The sequence below is a fragment of the Neofelis nebulosa genome, chromosome 1 (assembly GCF_028018385.1).
Source record: "Neofelis nebulosa isolate mNeoNeb1 chromosome 1, mNeoNeb1.pri, whole genome shotgun sequence".
Taxonomy (NCBI): domain Eukaryota; kingdom Metazoa; phylum Chordata; class Mammalia; order Carnivora; family Felidae; genus Neofelis; species Neofelis nebulosa.
Window position 1 is genome coordinate 222,441,070 of NC_080782.1, and position 12,997 is coordinate 222,454,066.

The window sequence follows — 12,997 nt, forward strand, 5'->3', positions numbered from 1 at the left end:
TCTATCTATCTATCTATCTATCTATCTATCTAATCATCTCCTATTGGTTCTCTTTCTCTGAAGAACCCTCACTAGTACAGGGAGAATGGACATATCTCCCAAATCTATTCTCTGCAAATCTATTCTGCCCACAAGTAGGTGGAACATAACTCCCCACTCTAAGTGTGGGCTGTACAGAATGACTTCCTTCCAAAGAGTACAGTATGGAAAGGGGGGAAAAGAGTAACTTTACAGTAGAGAAACCTGACAAAACACTACCTCAGTCAGGTGACCAAAGTCAACATCAACAGTGACAAGTGATGTTGATAGTATGTAACCTTGATATGGTGTGATGAAAATGGCACTTTACCTCTGTGGTCTTACTCCCCAAGACCTGTAACTCCATGGATCCAGCCTCAAGAGCGGGAGCATGGAGAAGTGGTGACTTGGGCTCTAATGCTCTCTTTTGGCACTGGGAAGGACTGTCCCTTTGCATGTATCAGCCCCAGGTTTTTTGGTGAGAAGTATGGTCTCCAAAGGGATGGAGTGATCATCTGGAGAAGGAAAGATAGACTTTTCATAATATGAATTGGTGGAAAAGGTTATACTAGTTTTACTTATATTTTCTCTTCCCATAATTAGTATGTAAAATTTTTGCCCTTTTTTTGGGTAACAACTTTATTGAGATCTAATTCATATGCCATATATCTTATTCATTTAAAGTATACAATTCAATCGTTTTTAGTTTATTTACAGAGTTGTGCAACCATCACCACAATTAATTTTAGAATATTTGCATCCCAACAGAAAGAAACATTCCCTTTATCATTCCCTGCCTCATTTCCTCCCTAGGCCCAGGCAACCACTAATCTACCTGTTTCTGCAGATTTGCCTACTCTGGACATTTCACATAAATGGAGTCATACAACACGTAGTCTTTGGTGACTGATCGGCCTCTTTCACTTAGTGTTAATGTTTTCAAGGTTCATCCATGTTATAGCACGTGTCAGTACTTCCTTTCCTTTGTTGCCAAGTAATATTCCCTCATATGGATATACCACATTTATTTATTCATTCATCAGCTTATGGACAACCAAGGACTGAATGCTTGTGTTCCCGCCAAATTCCTATGTGGAAGACTAATCTACAATGTGATGGTGTTTGGAGGTGGGGTCTTTGGGAGATAATTAGGTCATGAGGGTGGAGCTCTTGACAGGATTAGTGCCCTTATTAAAAGAAGCATACAAGAGCTTACTCCCTCTCTCTCAACCCCCAGGAGGATATAATGAGAAGATGACCATTTGCAAACCAAGTAGAGGATTCTCATCAGACTCCAACCACGATCTTAGATTTGCAAGCCTCCAGAACTGTGAGAAATAAGTTTCTGTTGTTTAAACCACTCAATCTATGATAATTTGTTGTAGCAGCCCAAACTGACTAAGATATAGACCTTTGGGTTGTTTCCACTTTTTGGACGATTATGAATAATGTGGCGATGGACATTCATGTATAAGTTTTTGTGTGCACATATTTTTCAATTTCTCTTGGGCATATACCTAGGAGTGGATTTGGTGGGTCATTGTTAATTCTATGTTAACCTTTTAAGGAAGAGCCATACTTTTCCAAAGCAGTGCACCATTTTACATTCCCACCAGCAGTATATGAGGGTTCTGCTTTCTCCATACCTTTGCCAACACTTATTATCTTTGCGTTTGATTATAACCATCCTTGTGGGTGTGAAGTAGTATCTCATTGTTGTTTTGATTTGCATCTTTCTGGTGGCTGATCATATGAATTAATTGAGAGTGTTCTTGAAAATGATGGAGAATAAATCTTTCTTTCAGTGAATTAATGAAGCACGTTGCAGGCCCTGTTACCATTCCCATCATTTCCCGGAATTAAGGCACTGACTTAGACCATCAATATCTCCAGATCGACCTTGGCCACAGCCTCCCATTGGCCTCCCTGCCCTCTACTCTTACCCTACTCCAAATCATCATTCACACTGCTGCTAGAATTACTCAATTTCCCTTGTGTAAAATCCTCCTTTGGCTTCTCAGCCATGGGATAAAGATAATCTCCCTAGCTTCGAATATAAGACCCTTCACTGCTGGATTCATCTGCCCTTCTGGCATTCCCCTGTTGCTGCTTGCGTTCCCAGACCAGGCTTGGTGCCTGTGCACATTGTCTCCTCTGCTTAGAATGTTTATCTCTCAAAGCCTAGTTCTATTCCTTCTCCCACTGCAAGAAAGAAAAAGGTAACTGCCTCCTACTGTGTCCCCATTACACTTTTCTTGCACCATCACACCATGATGACCTCTTTTCAAATCTCTAGTCCCAATGACTCTGTAAGCAACTCAGAGGCAGAGAGCATTACTTCTTATTAAGCTACATACCCAGGGCCAGCCTAGCACCTGACATCCCTTGGAGAGACTCAGCAAAAGCTTGTGGGCAGACTAGCTGAAACAAACTTGTGGAGATGTTTCTTTCTGGCAATAACCAGAATATATTCACTTTTTTTTTTTAAAGTTTATTTTGAGAGAGAGAGAGCACACACACACAAGCAGGCTTTGTGCTGACAGTGCAGAGTCCGATCAGGGTGGGGGGTAGGCTCAAACTCACAAACTGTGAGATCATGATCTGAGCTGAAATCAAGAGTTGGACACTTGACCAACTGAGCCACCCAGGTGCCCCTCATGTTCATTTTTCTTAATCAGATTGAGCCAAGTACCTATTATAGTTGATTGAAGGTTTAAGAGACCCATCAGATATTCAATTGTTTGCTCACTGGGCAGGAATGGGTATGATGTCCAGTCAGGAGGCAGCTGAAGTGGTCTGGGGGGAAAGGTGATGGTGGTTTATTTTCAGAACTTTGAAATAGCAGATGTGTAAAGATGCTGAAGCGTCCATACCTCTTCCTTGTAGATGAGACGAAGTAAATGACTCGCCCCCTCATTTCCACACTCAGTTCCTGCACTCTCTACACTGATGGTAAAATGATTATCTGGTTTCCATCCATTAAGTCTATGACTCAATGAGGAAAATGTACAATTGTAGCAATCGAGGGAACACTTTCTTGGGATTTTCTGTTTCCCTATGCAAAGGCTGGTTGAAAACCTTCCTTTCATGCATTCTCTGGGGCTGGGTCTTTAAGCAGAGGCTTAAAAAATTATTTAGGAGCTCTCTGTTGGCATCCACCCCACCCCTCCACACCACAAATGTCAGCTTTTAAAGGACAAGAATCACACGTCTCTTTTTATATCTCCTTGCAATGCTTAGCTCACTCATAAACACTGGGCACTCAGTAAATGTCAACTAATGATTACATTCTTACAGATAGATGGACATGGAAGAAGCCAGAAATACTGCTGTTACTATCCTTTATTTAGTTTATTGGATTTAATTGTCAAATGAGAGAAGTGTTCTATTAGAGAAAAACAAGAGAGTCTATCAGATGTGAATTAACAGAAATCTCTAGAACTATCCTAAAGCAAAATGAAATCTTACTTAGGAGTATATATAAAGTTTAAAACCTCACCTATTTAAATATAATGATAATGTTCTGGTAACACAGTAGTGATGAGCCACTTTCTGAACTATGAACAACAATCAACTTCCGGCTATGTGTACAAATGAACTGCTATCTTGTTCTGCTGCTTTGCCAACACCACTTTCCCTCCTGCCTTCCTAAAAGCATCCCTTGTGCTTTATGTATATTTGGATGAAAATTAGGTGGCAGTCATGATCCTTTCAAGGGTGGAGAAAGATGAACACAAGTATTATTTTATTTTAAAAAGCCAGTTGCGCCATCTCTGTCGATGGGACTTCAGGGGAAGAGACGAAACATCTGTTGAAATTCTACCATGTGGGTCAGGTAGAAGATGGGGAGGTAGAGTTGTTTAGGTCACAGCTCTTGTCCGGTTTGGTGAGGGAAGGAAGTGGAAGAGGAAACCTCCAAGGGGAGGTGCAGAGCCAAGAAATAAGTGGGGCAGCATTCCAACAATGGAAGAGCCTGCAGGGTAGAGGGCAGGTCAGTAATGCTGTGAAATCGGGGTGGAACAGGAAGGAGACGCAGGGAAAATGAGATCTGCTCTAGACGATTGGTAGAGGTAAAAGGAAGGTACTGAGGGGTCCTGCCTTGCTGGAGAATTTCTGGGGATAGAAGCAGCAGCATAAATATCAGCATCAAATAGTAGAATAAGACTTCAAATGTCTGTCAAGGATTAGAGAAGGGGACATACAGTTAGGGGTAAAGCATGGGATGAAGAGAGGGCCAAAGGTGAGGTAAACATTATAGGACTGAGATGAGTTTTGGAAGATGGGTTCTGTTCATCTCTAAATAAGTCTGCGTTACTTAAAATGCACTTGAAGAAAACTATAAAACTGCCTCAGAAGACCCGAGATTGAAAGATTGAAAGGAAATCATATTAATGGACAAAAAGACTGAATATCATAAAATGTCAATTTTCTTCCTATTAATTTAGAGTTTTAACACCATGAAAGCCACAACAAAATTTTTGTTTTATTTTTGGAACATGATAAATTATTCTGCAGGTTATCTAGAAAAATAAACAAGTGATAATACCTATGAGAAGCTAGGAAAGGAAGAGTACCCATTGGGTATAAGCCCTACAAGGACAAGAGAACATTCAAAAAAGCACTCTGTTAACACTGAACACTGAACTCTGTTAACACTAGTGCAAGGCTAGACAGCTTTGGGAAGGTTAGACCTATAACCAGTCCTAGAAATGCCATATAGGGGAGTAGTTAAGTATAGTGGGTTTGAACCCTCATTCTGCCACTTCTTGGCCATATGAATGTGGACAGTTTTAAAATGACGGTGACTGTAGCTACTTCATAAGGTTGTTCTGAATGTTAAACAAGGGAATGTATGTAAAGTTGTCAGAACAGTGCCTCGCCCACCATGCTCAATCAATTTCACCTTCTTCTGTGGTCCCTCTGAAATGCAGAAATAAGTTACAATATCTTTACCTACACAATCAACTTTCAACTATCTTCCCAAACAACCTGAATTCACTAGATGAGTATTTGCCAAAGTATTACACAACACCCTGTTCCTAAGAAAAGGAGTTCTTTGATTGAATGTTTAGGTAATGTTATACATCCTATCTCCTTCTCTTGGTCACAAGCTGGTTTTCTCAAGTTCCATAGGAAATAGATATATTTCCTAAAGTAGTTAGACCTTGAACCATTTTTGCACAATGTCTATTAACATCCTCTAGAACTGGCGTTCTCTGAAACACACTTTGAGAAACACTGTGTTGATTAGTAGATCAGTAGAAAAGCTTAACCACACATTATCTCCAAATACCAAGTGGCCAATTTTTATTGGCCAATAAAACAGAATAAAATATATCTTTAGCAACATATTAGATCCATATTTTATTCCAAGGCATATCTATCACACATGAATCAGTAGTCATCTTTAAATAATCAATATATAATGAAGATTGAAGCAGTTACTCAGATAATTAAAGCAAAGGTAGAGGTTTTACAATAATTACTCAAGAAATTGTGCTTGTATAGAGCTGCCTTCTGTGGGCTTTAAATCTTCATTTTCCCCATTTTTTATGGCAAAAAGACTTCTGAATCACTGCTTCTCAAAAACTTTATTTTGTGCAAGGAACAAGAGAGTTCTTCAAATTAAATATGTTGGTTAATGACACCACAGAAATACAAAGGATTGTAACAGAGTATTATGAAAAATTATATGCCAACAATTGAACAACCTAGACAAAATGGATAAATTCCTAGAAACATAACCTACCAAAACTGAAGCAGGAAGAAATAGAAAATCTGAACAGACTGATTACCAGCAATGAAATTAAATCAGTAATCAAAAAACTTCCAACAAACAAGTATCAGGTGGCTTCACAGGTGAATTCTACTAAACATCTGAAGAAGAGTTAACACCTATTCTTCTCAAACTTTACCAAAAAATAGAAAAGGAAGGAAAACTTCCAAATTCATTCTAAGAAGCCAGCATTACACTGATTCCAAAAGCAATAAAGACATCACAAAAAAAGAGAAATACAGGCCAGTATCTTTGATGAACAGAGATGCAAAAAATCCTCAACAAAACACTAGCAAACAGAATCCAACAATACACTAAAAAAAACATTTACCACAGTCAAGTGGGATTTATTCCTGGGTTGCAAGGGTGGTTCACTATTTGCAAATCAATCAGTGTGGTACCTCACATCAGAAAGGATAAGAACCATATGATCATTTTATAGACACAGAAAAAGCGTATGACAAAGTACAACATCCATTCATGATAAAAACCCTGAACAAAGTAGGGTTAGGGAGAACACACCTCAACATAACAAAGGTCACATATGAAAAACCCACAGCGAATATCATAGTCAATGAGGAAAAACTGAGAGCTTTCCCTCTAGGATCAGGGACAAGACAAGGATGTCCACTCTGACCACTTTCATTCAACATAGTACTGGACGTCCTAGCCTCAGAAATAAGCAACAAAAAGAAATAAAAGGCATACAAACTGGTAAGGAGAAAGTAAAATTTTCACTCTTTGCAGATGACATGAAACTATATATAGAAAATCCTAAAGACTCTGCCAAAAAACTACTAGAGCTGATAAATGAATTCAGTAAGGTCAAAGGATACAAAATCAATGTCCAGAAATCCATTGCATTTCTATACACCAATAATGAAGTAGCAGAAAGAGAAATTAAGAAAACAATCCCATTTATAATTGCAGTAAAAAATAATAAAATACCTGAGGTAAACATAACCAAAGAGGTGAAAGACCTATACTCTGAAAACTATAATACATTGATGGCAGGGGCACCTGGCTGGCTCAATTGGAAGAGCATGAAACTCTTGATTTTAGGGTCATGAGTTGCAGCCCCACGCTGGTGTAGAGATTACTAAGAATAAATAAACTTAAAAAAAAGCACTGGTGAAAGAAATGGAAAGTGACACAAACAAATGGAAAGATATTTCATGCTCCTGGATTGAAAGAATATTGCTAAAATGTCCATACTACTCAAAGCAATCTGCACACTTAATGCAATCCCTATCAAAATACCAACAGCATTTTTTTATAGAACTAGAACAAACAATTCTAAAACTTGTATGGAACCACAAAAGACCCCAAATAGCCAATAGCAATCTTGCTAAAGAAAAAAACCCAAAAAACCAAAGGTGTCACAATTCCAGACTTCAAGTTATATCGCAAGGCTGTAGTAATCAAAATAGTATGGTACTGGCACAAAAATAGACACAGAACAATACAGCAAAATAGAAAGGCCAGAAATGAACCCACAATTATACAGTCAATTAATCTTTGACAAAGCAGAGAAGAATACCTATTGAGAAAAGACAGACTCTTCAACAAAGCATGTTGGGAAAATTGGACAGCTACAAACAAAAGAATGAAATTGGACTGCTTTCTTACAACATACACAAAAATAAACTCAAAATGTATTAAGGACCTTAATGTGAGACCTGAACCATAAAAATCCTAGAAGAGAACACAGGTAGTAATTTCTCTGGCATCATCCATAACAATATCTTTCTAGATATGTCTCCTGAGGCAAGAAAAACAAAAGCAAAAATAAACATCGGGACTACAACGAAATAAAATGCTTCTATACAGTGAAGGAAACAATCAACAAAATTAAAAGACAACCTACTAAATGGGAGAAGATATTTATAAATAACACATCTGGTAAAGGGTTAGTATCCAAAATCTACAAAGAACTTCCATAGCTCAATATCCCCAAACCAAATACTCCAATTAAAAAATGAGCAGACGACATGAACAGACATTTCTCCAAGGAAAACATACCAGATGGCCAACAGACACATGAAAAGATGTGCAACATCATTCATTATCAGGAAAAAGCAAATCAAAACCACACTGAGAAAACATCTCACACCTGTCAGAATAACTAACATAAAAAATTCAAGAAACAAGTGTTGGTGAGGATGTGGAACAAAAGGAACCCTTGTGCACTGTTGGTGGGAATGCAGACTTGTGCAGTGGAAGACAGTATGGAGGTTCCTCAAAAAATTAAAAATAGAACTACCCTATGATGCAATAATTGCACTACTAAGTATTTACCCAAAGAATACAAAAACAATATATTCAAAGGGATATACCCCCTGTGATTATTGCAGCATTATGTATAATAGTTAAATTATGGAAACAGCCTAAGTGTCCAGCAATAGATGAACGGATAAAGAAGAGGTGGTATATATGTGTGTACACACACACACACAAACACACCACACACACAGAGGAATATTATTCAGCCATGAAAAAGAATGAAATCTTGCAATTTGCAACAATGTGGATGAATCCAGAGACTATAATGCTAAGCGAAATAAGAAAGTCAGAGAAAGACAAATACCATGTGACTTCACTCATATGTGCAATTTAAGAAAAAAACCAACTGTACAAAGAAAAAAAAAGAGAGACAAATAAAAAAGTAAACTCTTAACTATAGAGAGCAACCAGAGGGTTACAAGAGGGGAGGTGAGTGCGGGGGATGGGCGAAATAGGTAAAGGGGGCCAAGAGCACACTTACCTTAATGGGCATATATATGTTGGTTAACAACCCAAATTTCCCAAATAAAGGTGCGTAAAATAAATCCCAAGGATTCTAGTCTATTGTTACCATGAAATTAGTTTCACTGTATTGCCGGAAAAGACACATTTATGTCAATTTACTTCTGTTATTATTCCTGGTCGAGTAAAACTGCTGCAGAGCCATGAGCATAGTCATGCATGTCTTTGAAGGTGACGACGGTCTTACTCGTCTTCACATCTCCTGGCCCTGCGCTTGGCACACTGTAGATGCTGAAAAATACTTGTCAAATGAATAAGGTCAGTCCTACAAAAATAATCTAAAAGAAAACTTACTGTATAATGAGATTTCAAGAGCTTACTCAGTTTCCACCATCATTTCTGAGAAGAGCTGTGGAATACTTAAGTTATACTATCTTGTTTTTCAAGATCCCTATCCAATAGGTAGGAACAGTTTTATGATAGCATGACAATTGCTTATACGAAGATACATACTTCCAAAATGTTGGAAAACTGTTTTTGTGATGAGTTTAAACCTTTTCCCTATAATTTAATTTATATTATTATATTTGCTTTAAAGTGTTCTTCAAAAGTGAAAATAAAAAAGGAGCTTTGGGGTTGAATCTTCATAAAATCTGAATCTGTAAAATCCAGCAAAAAATGAGGCTTTTCTAAAGATACTTCTGATGGGAGGAACAGGGTCTAGGAAAAAATTCCGAAATGACAACTAAAGAACATATATCATAGCAAACTTCATTAAAGTACTATGGATTTTCCAAGCTTCAGTGTACATAGTCCCATCTAATTATAAGGATATAACACAGGAGAAAAATAAAATGTCTTATCAGTCTTTGAGGCCACACCTCCATGTCTGCACATAACCCAGGGATGACAGTGGGTGAATCATTAACTGCTGTTTATTTGTGCTGATAGAGAGCTGTCACATAGATATCAAAAAGGTAGATATTTATTTCTTCATTTCTGGCAGCTTTACAAGTACCAAGCATTAAATAAGGGTGATCAAATATGAATACTATCTAATGGTCTATCCTGTCTTTGTCTCAGACAGTTGTATGAGGATATGTTTTATAAGGCTGCTAAACTGTCTTTCATGCTGTCAGTGTTAAAAATGATATATTACTAAATTTCTAGCTTCTATCAAAAACTCTTTAGAAACCTCTAGAGATTGCTAATGGATTTATCTTATCACATGGCAGGGTAGAGTGAACTTTGTACAATGCCTGACAGAGTGCTTATGTTTATTAATGAAACTTGGATTACCTGGATTTTGCTAACTGTGTCACCTAGGCCAAGACACCTAATCTCTCTTGGGCCACTTTGCCCATGTGTGAAGTGAGAATTTACACAAATAGCTTCCAGTATTTCTTGTTGCTTAACAACTCCATTTCAAGGGGCGCCTGGGTGGCTCAATCGGTTAAGCCTCTGACTCTTGATTTCTGCTCAGGTCACGATCTCATGATTCATGAGTTAAAACCCCTGCATCCAGCTCTGTGCTGCTTGGGATTCTCTCTCTCTCCCTCTCTCTGCCTCTCCCCTGTTTGTGCTCTCTCTCTCTTTCAAAATAAATAAATAAACTTAAAAACACCTAAAACTCAGTTTCGAAACTATGTCTCCCTATACCACCTCTGGGTAGAATAATCCCTGTTTCTTACACAGCATAAACATAAACCTTTTTGCCTCTAAGTATTTCTTTCTTAAGTTTTAAGGGTTGCTGCCTTAATTATTAGCACTCAGGAATTTGGTCAGTAAATCCAAGTTTAACCTACCCTAACCATCCATACTCACCCTGATTTTATGGATTTGGATAATATTCATTCTCAGCCTTGACTTCCAGACTGACAGGCCTACACGTCTAGTGGCTGGCCTTCTCTTGGTCACTTGTGCTATTTTTCTTGGGGTTTTCTTCAACTCACCCTTTCACCTGAAATGCGATAAGTAAACCATACATAGGTTAAGGAGAGACAAATTTTGTGTTTTGTTTCTTGTAATGGTTGGTAAAATTCTCTGCTTAATTTTCAACCCCCTTTCTAATGGTTGCATTTTAGAGATACTTTTGTGGCCACACCCTGGAATGGTAGCTATAGAGATCTCTTTCTGAGCTTAAATAATACATAGGAGACCATGGTACTCATAGTTTTGTCTATTTATCCCTAAACCTCACAGTTTTTTTGTTCATCACTTGTAAGTCACTGTTGTCTACTCACAAAACTGTGTGAGAACTCTGGCTTACCCTGTCGAGCTGGCACTATGTTCCTAAATGAACTTTAACATCATCTCCCCTTTCCAGAATTAACACAAAGTTAATATGACAAGTCCCAGTATAGATCCCTGGAACTCTTACATCTCCCATTTCTTTGTTTTCAGTTTAACTTAGAGACTTGGCAACAGTCTGACTGAATTCAAATCACAGTTTTAGAAAACATCTATTTCAGCCTCTAACCAAGCAGGAACCATATTTATGATTTATGTAAACCAGCGTGTGTATTCATTACATGCTCTTATTTCCTGTATTCTTGATGCTTTGGCATCTGGGGGCCTTACTGACAGGGGAGGCACAGCCCCACCCCCAGTTAGCTGATTCCTAGAGACAGCCAGGATCCTGCCTTTCCTTTACAAACCAACCAATCCAGAGCCCCACCTCCTCTATCTGGCTCATACACTGCCCTGTCAATACTCCCCTGTCCTAATCACCACAGGGCAAGGTACCAGACAATTTGAGACAGCCTCTATACCCCAGAGCCTGCTGAACCTATTTAAAGTAGCAAATCCTAAGTGTGTTTACCCGGTCTTGACCACGGAAACCACAATAAAGGCTCACGCCTTGCTTTCCCCTTGTTCCTTCTGCCTCCTGACCTAACCTGACGCTTACCTGTGTGTGCCTGTGTGGCATGGTGTGTCCTTTCCTCTTGGGAACTGTAACAAATTAGCTTTTTCAAGGGCAGTCATCCCCTGATCTGTTGGCCCACCATACCTCAGTAAAAAACCCTACATTTTAAAACAACTGTTAGAACAATTCCAGGGACCAGAAGTCCATTTCTTTGCAAGGCAGCAATTTCAGTGGTGAATAGAGTTCTTTCCCATCTTAAACTGCAATCTGCTTCCTTGTACCTTCCAAATAATTCAGCCTCCAGGGCAACAGAGAATAAATCTACCCATTTTTTTCAGGTGATGAACGATGAGGTATCAGAAACACATCTATGATTGCCTTTCCTGAAATACATTTGTGAGAATCACACAGATGAATCTACAGAATTTTTTGGCTTTATTTCTAGCCTCCTTCTTATGATGATCAGCATCTGACAAGTCACTGTGGCTTCAACAGCCCAGTGAATTGAATATTTTCTTCTAACATTCCCATAATCATCCATTCATTCATTCATGGATTAAGAAGAACCTCAGTAGCCCGGTAGCCTTCACTAGTTTATCACTGTCGAGAATTGGTCTACTGCACATGCAGTTTCATTACCACTATTAACTTTCCTGGGTCTGGGCATCAGGCTTCTGCTGGTGCCTGTCACAGTATCAACTAACAATTTACCAGATAAATTTTATCAATAAAAGAGACAGTTTCCTGTAATCCTATTTCCAAGATATAATATTTTGGTGTATACTACTTCACGCTTTTTCCTAGACCCCAGGTTTTTATTGGCTCGTATTATACACAGAAATATTTAACAACTTTTTTTTTTTTTCCATTTACCAATATATCTTTGGTATTCTAGAGTGCCAAACTTACAAATTGCGATTAGTAGAGCTCCCTGAGGGCAGGACTACCTTGTCTAAGTATTTATGAAACACACATAAATGATACAATTGTTGAATGACTATGTTGTAATGATTCCTATATAACCACAGATTACACATTTCAGCCAATACTGGGACAACTTTTCCTTTAAATTTCTAGAGAACTCTTGGATAGATAGTGTGTGATTTCATTTATTTTGCTAATTATATTTAACATTATTTTATGTTTATACCATTTCAATAATTTTGTCACAGTTATTTTAAAAGAGCAAGTTGAAAGGGGATCTCATATCTTATTCAATAAATGGAAGAACAATAGTTAATTGATTCTACTATTATGTTTCTACTCATTCACATGAACAGCCCAATTAGCTCCCAACAGTATTTCCCTGCCAGGTTGCATAATTAGTGCAAATTAATATAAGTGGTAACTGATTATATTCCATTTATGAGTTCTATGTTTGGTTATATCTGTGTACAGGGAAATTCTAGAGTTTTGACTGCAGATTTCTCCTCACAATCGTATCTAGTGTTTTTACATTTTCTAAAAGAAGTTATTGATTTAATGTATTTTATCAAAACTCATCCAAGGTCTCACTTGCATTTCTAGCTATGCTTTTGCTGGTCCATAACTAGACTTACGTTAGAAAATAAATAGTTAACAATATCTGAGCA

The 12,997-nt window shown here is 38.0% G+C and overlaps 1 long non-coding RNA gene across 1 annotated transcript; it reads right to left on the bottom strand.

The window, feature by feature from the left end:
• Window positions 1-5,590: 5,590 nt before the first annotated feature.
• LOC131486044 (uncharacterized) lies at window positions 5,591-12,004 on the bottom strand. Its single transcript, XR_009249155.1, has 2 exons — window positions 10,364-12,004; window positions 5,591-8,864 (listed from the first exon to the last, which is right to left on the bottom strand). It is a non-coding gene; the product is annotated as an uncharacterized LOC131486044 (long non-coding RNA).
• Window positions 12,005-12,997: the final 993 nt, after the last annotated feature.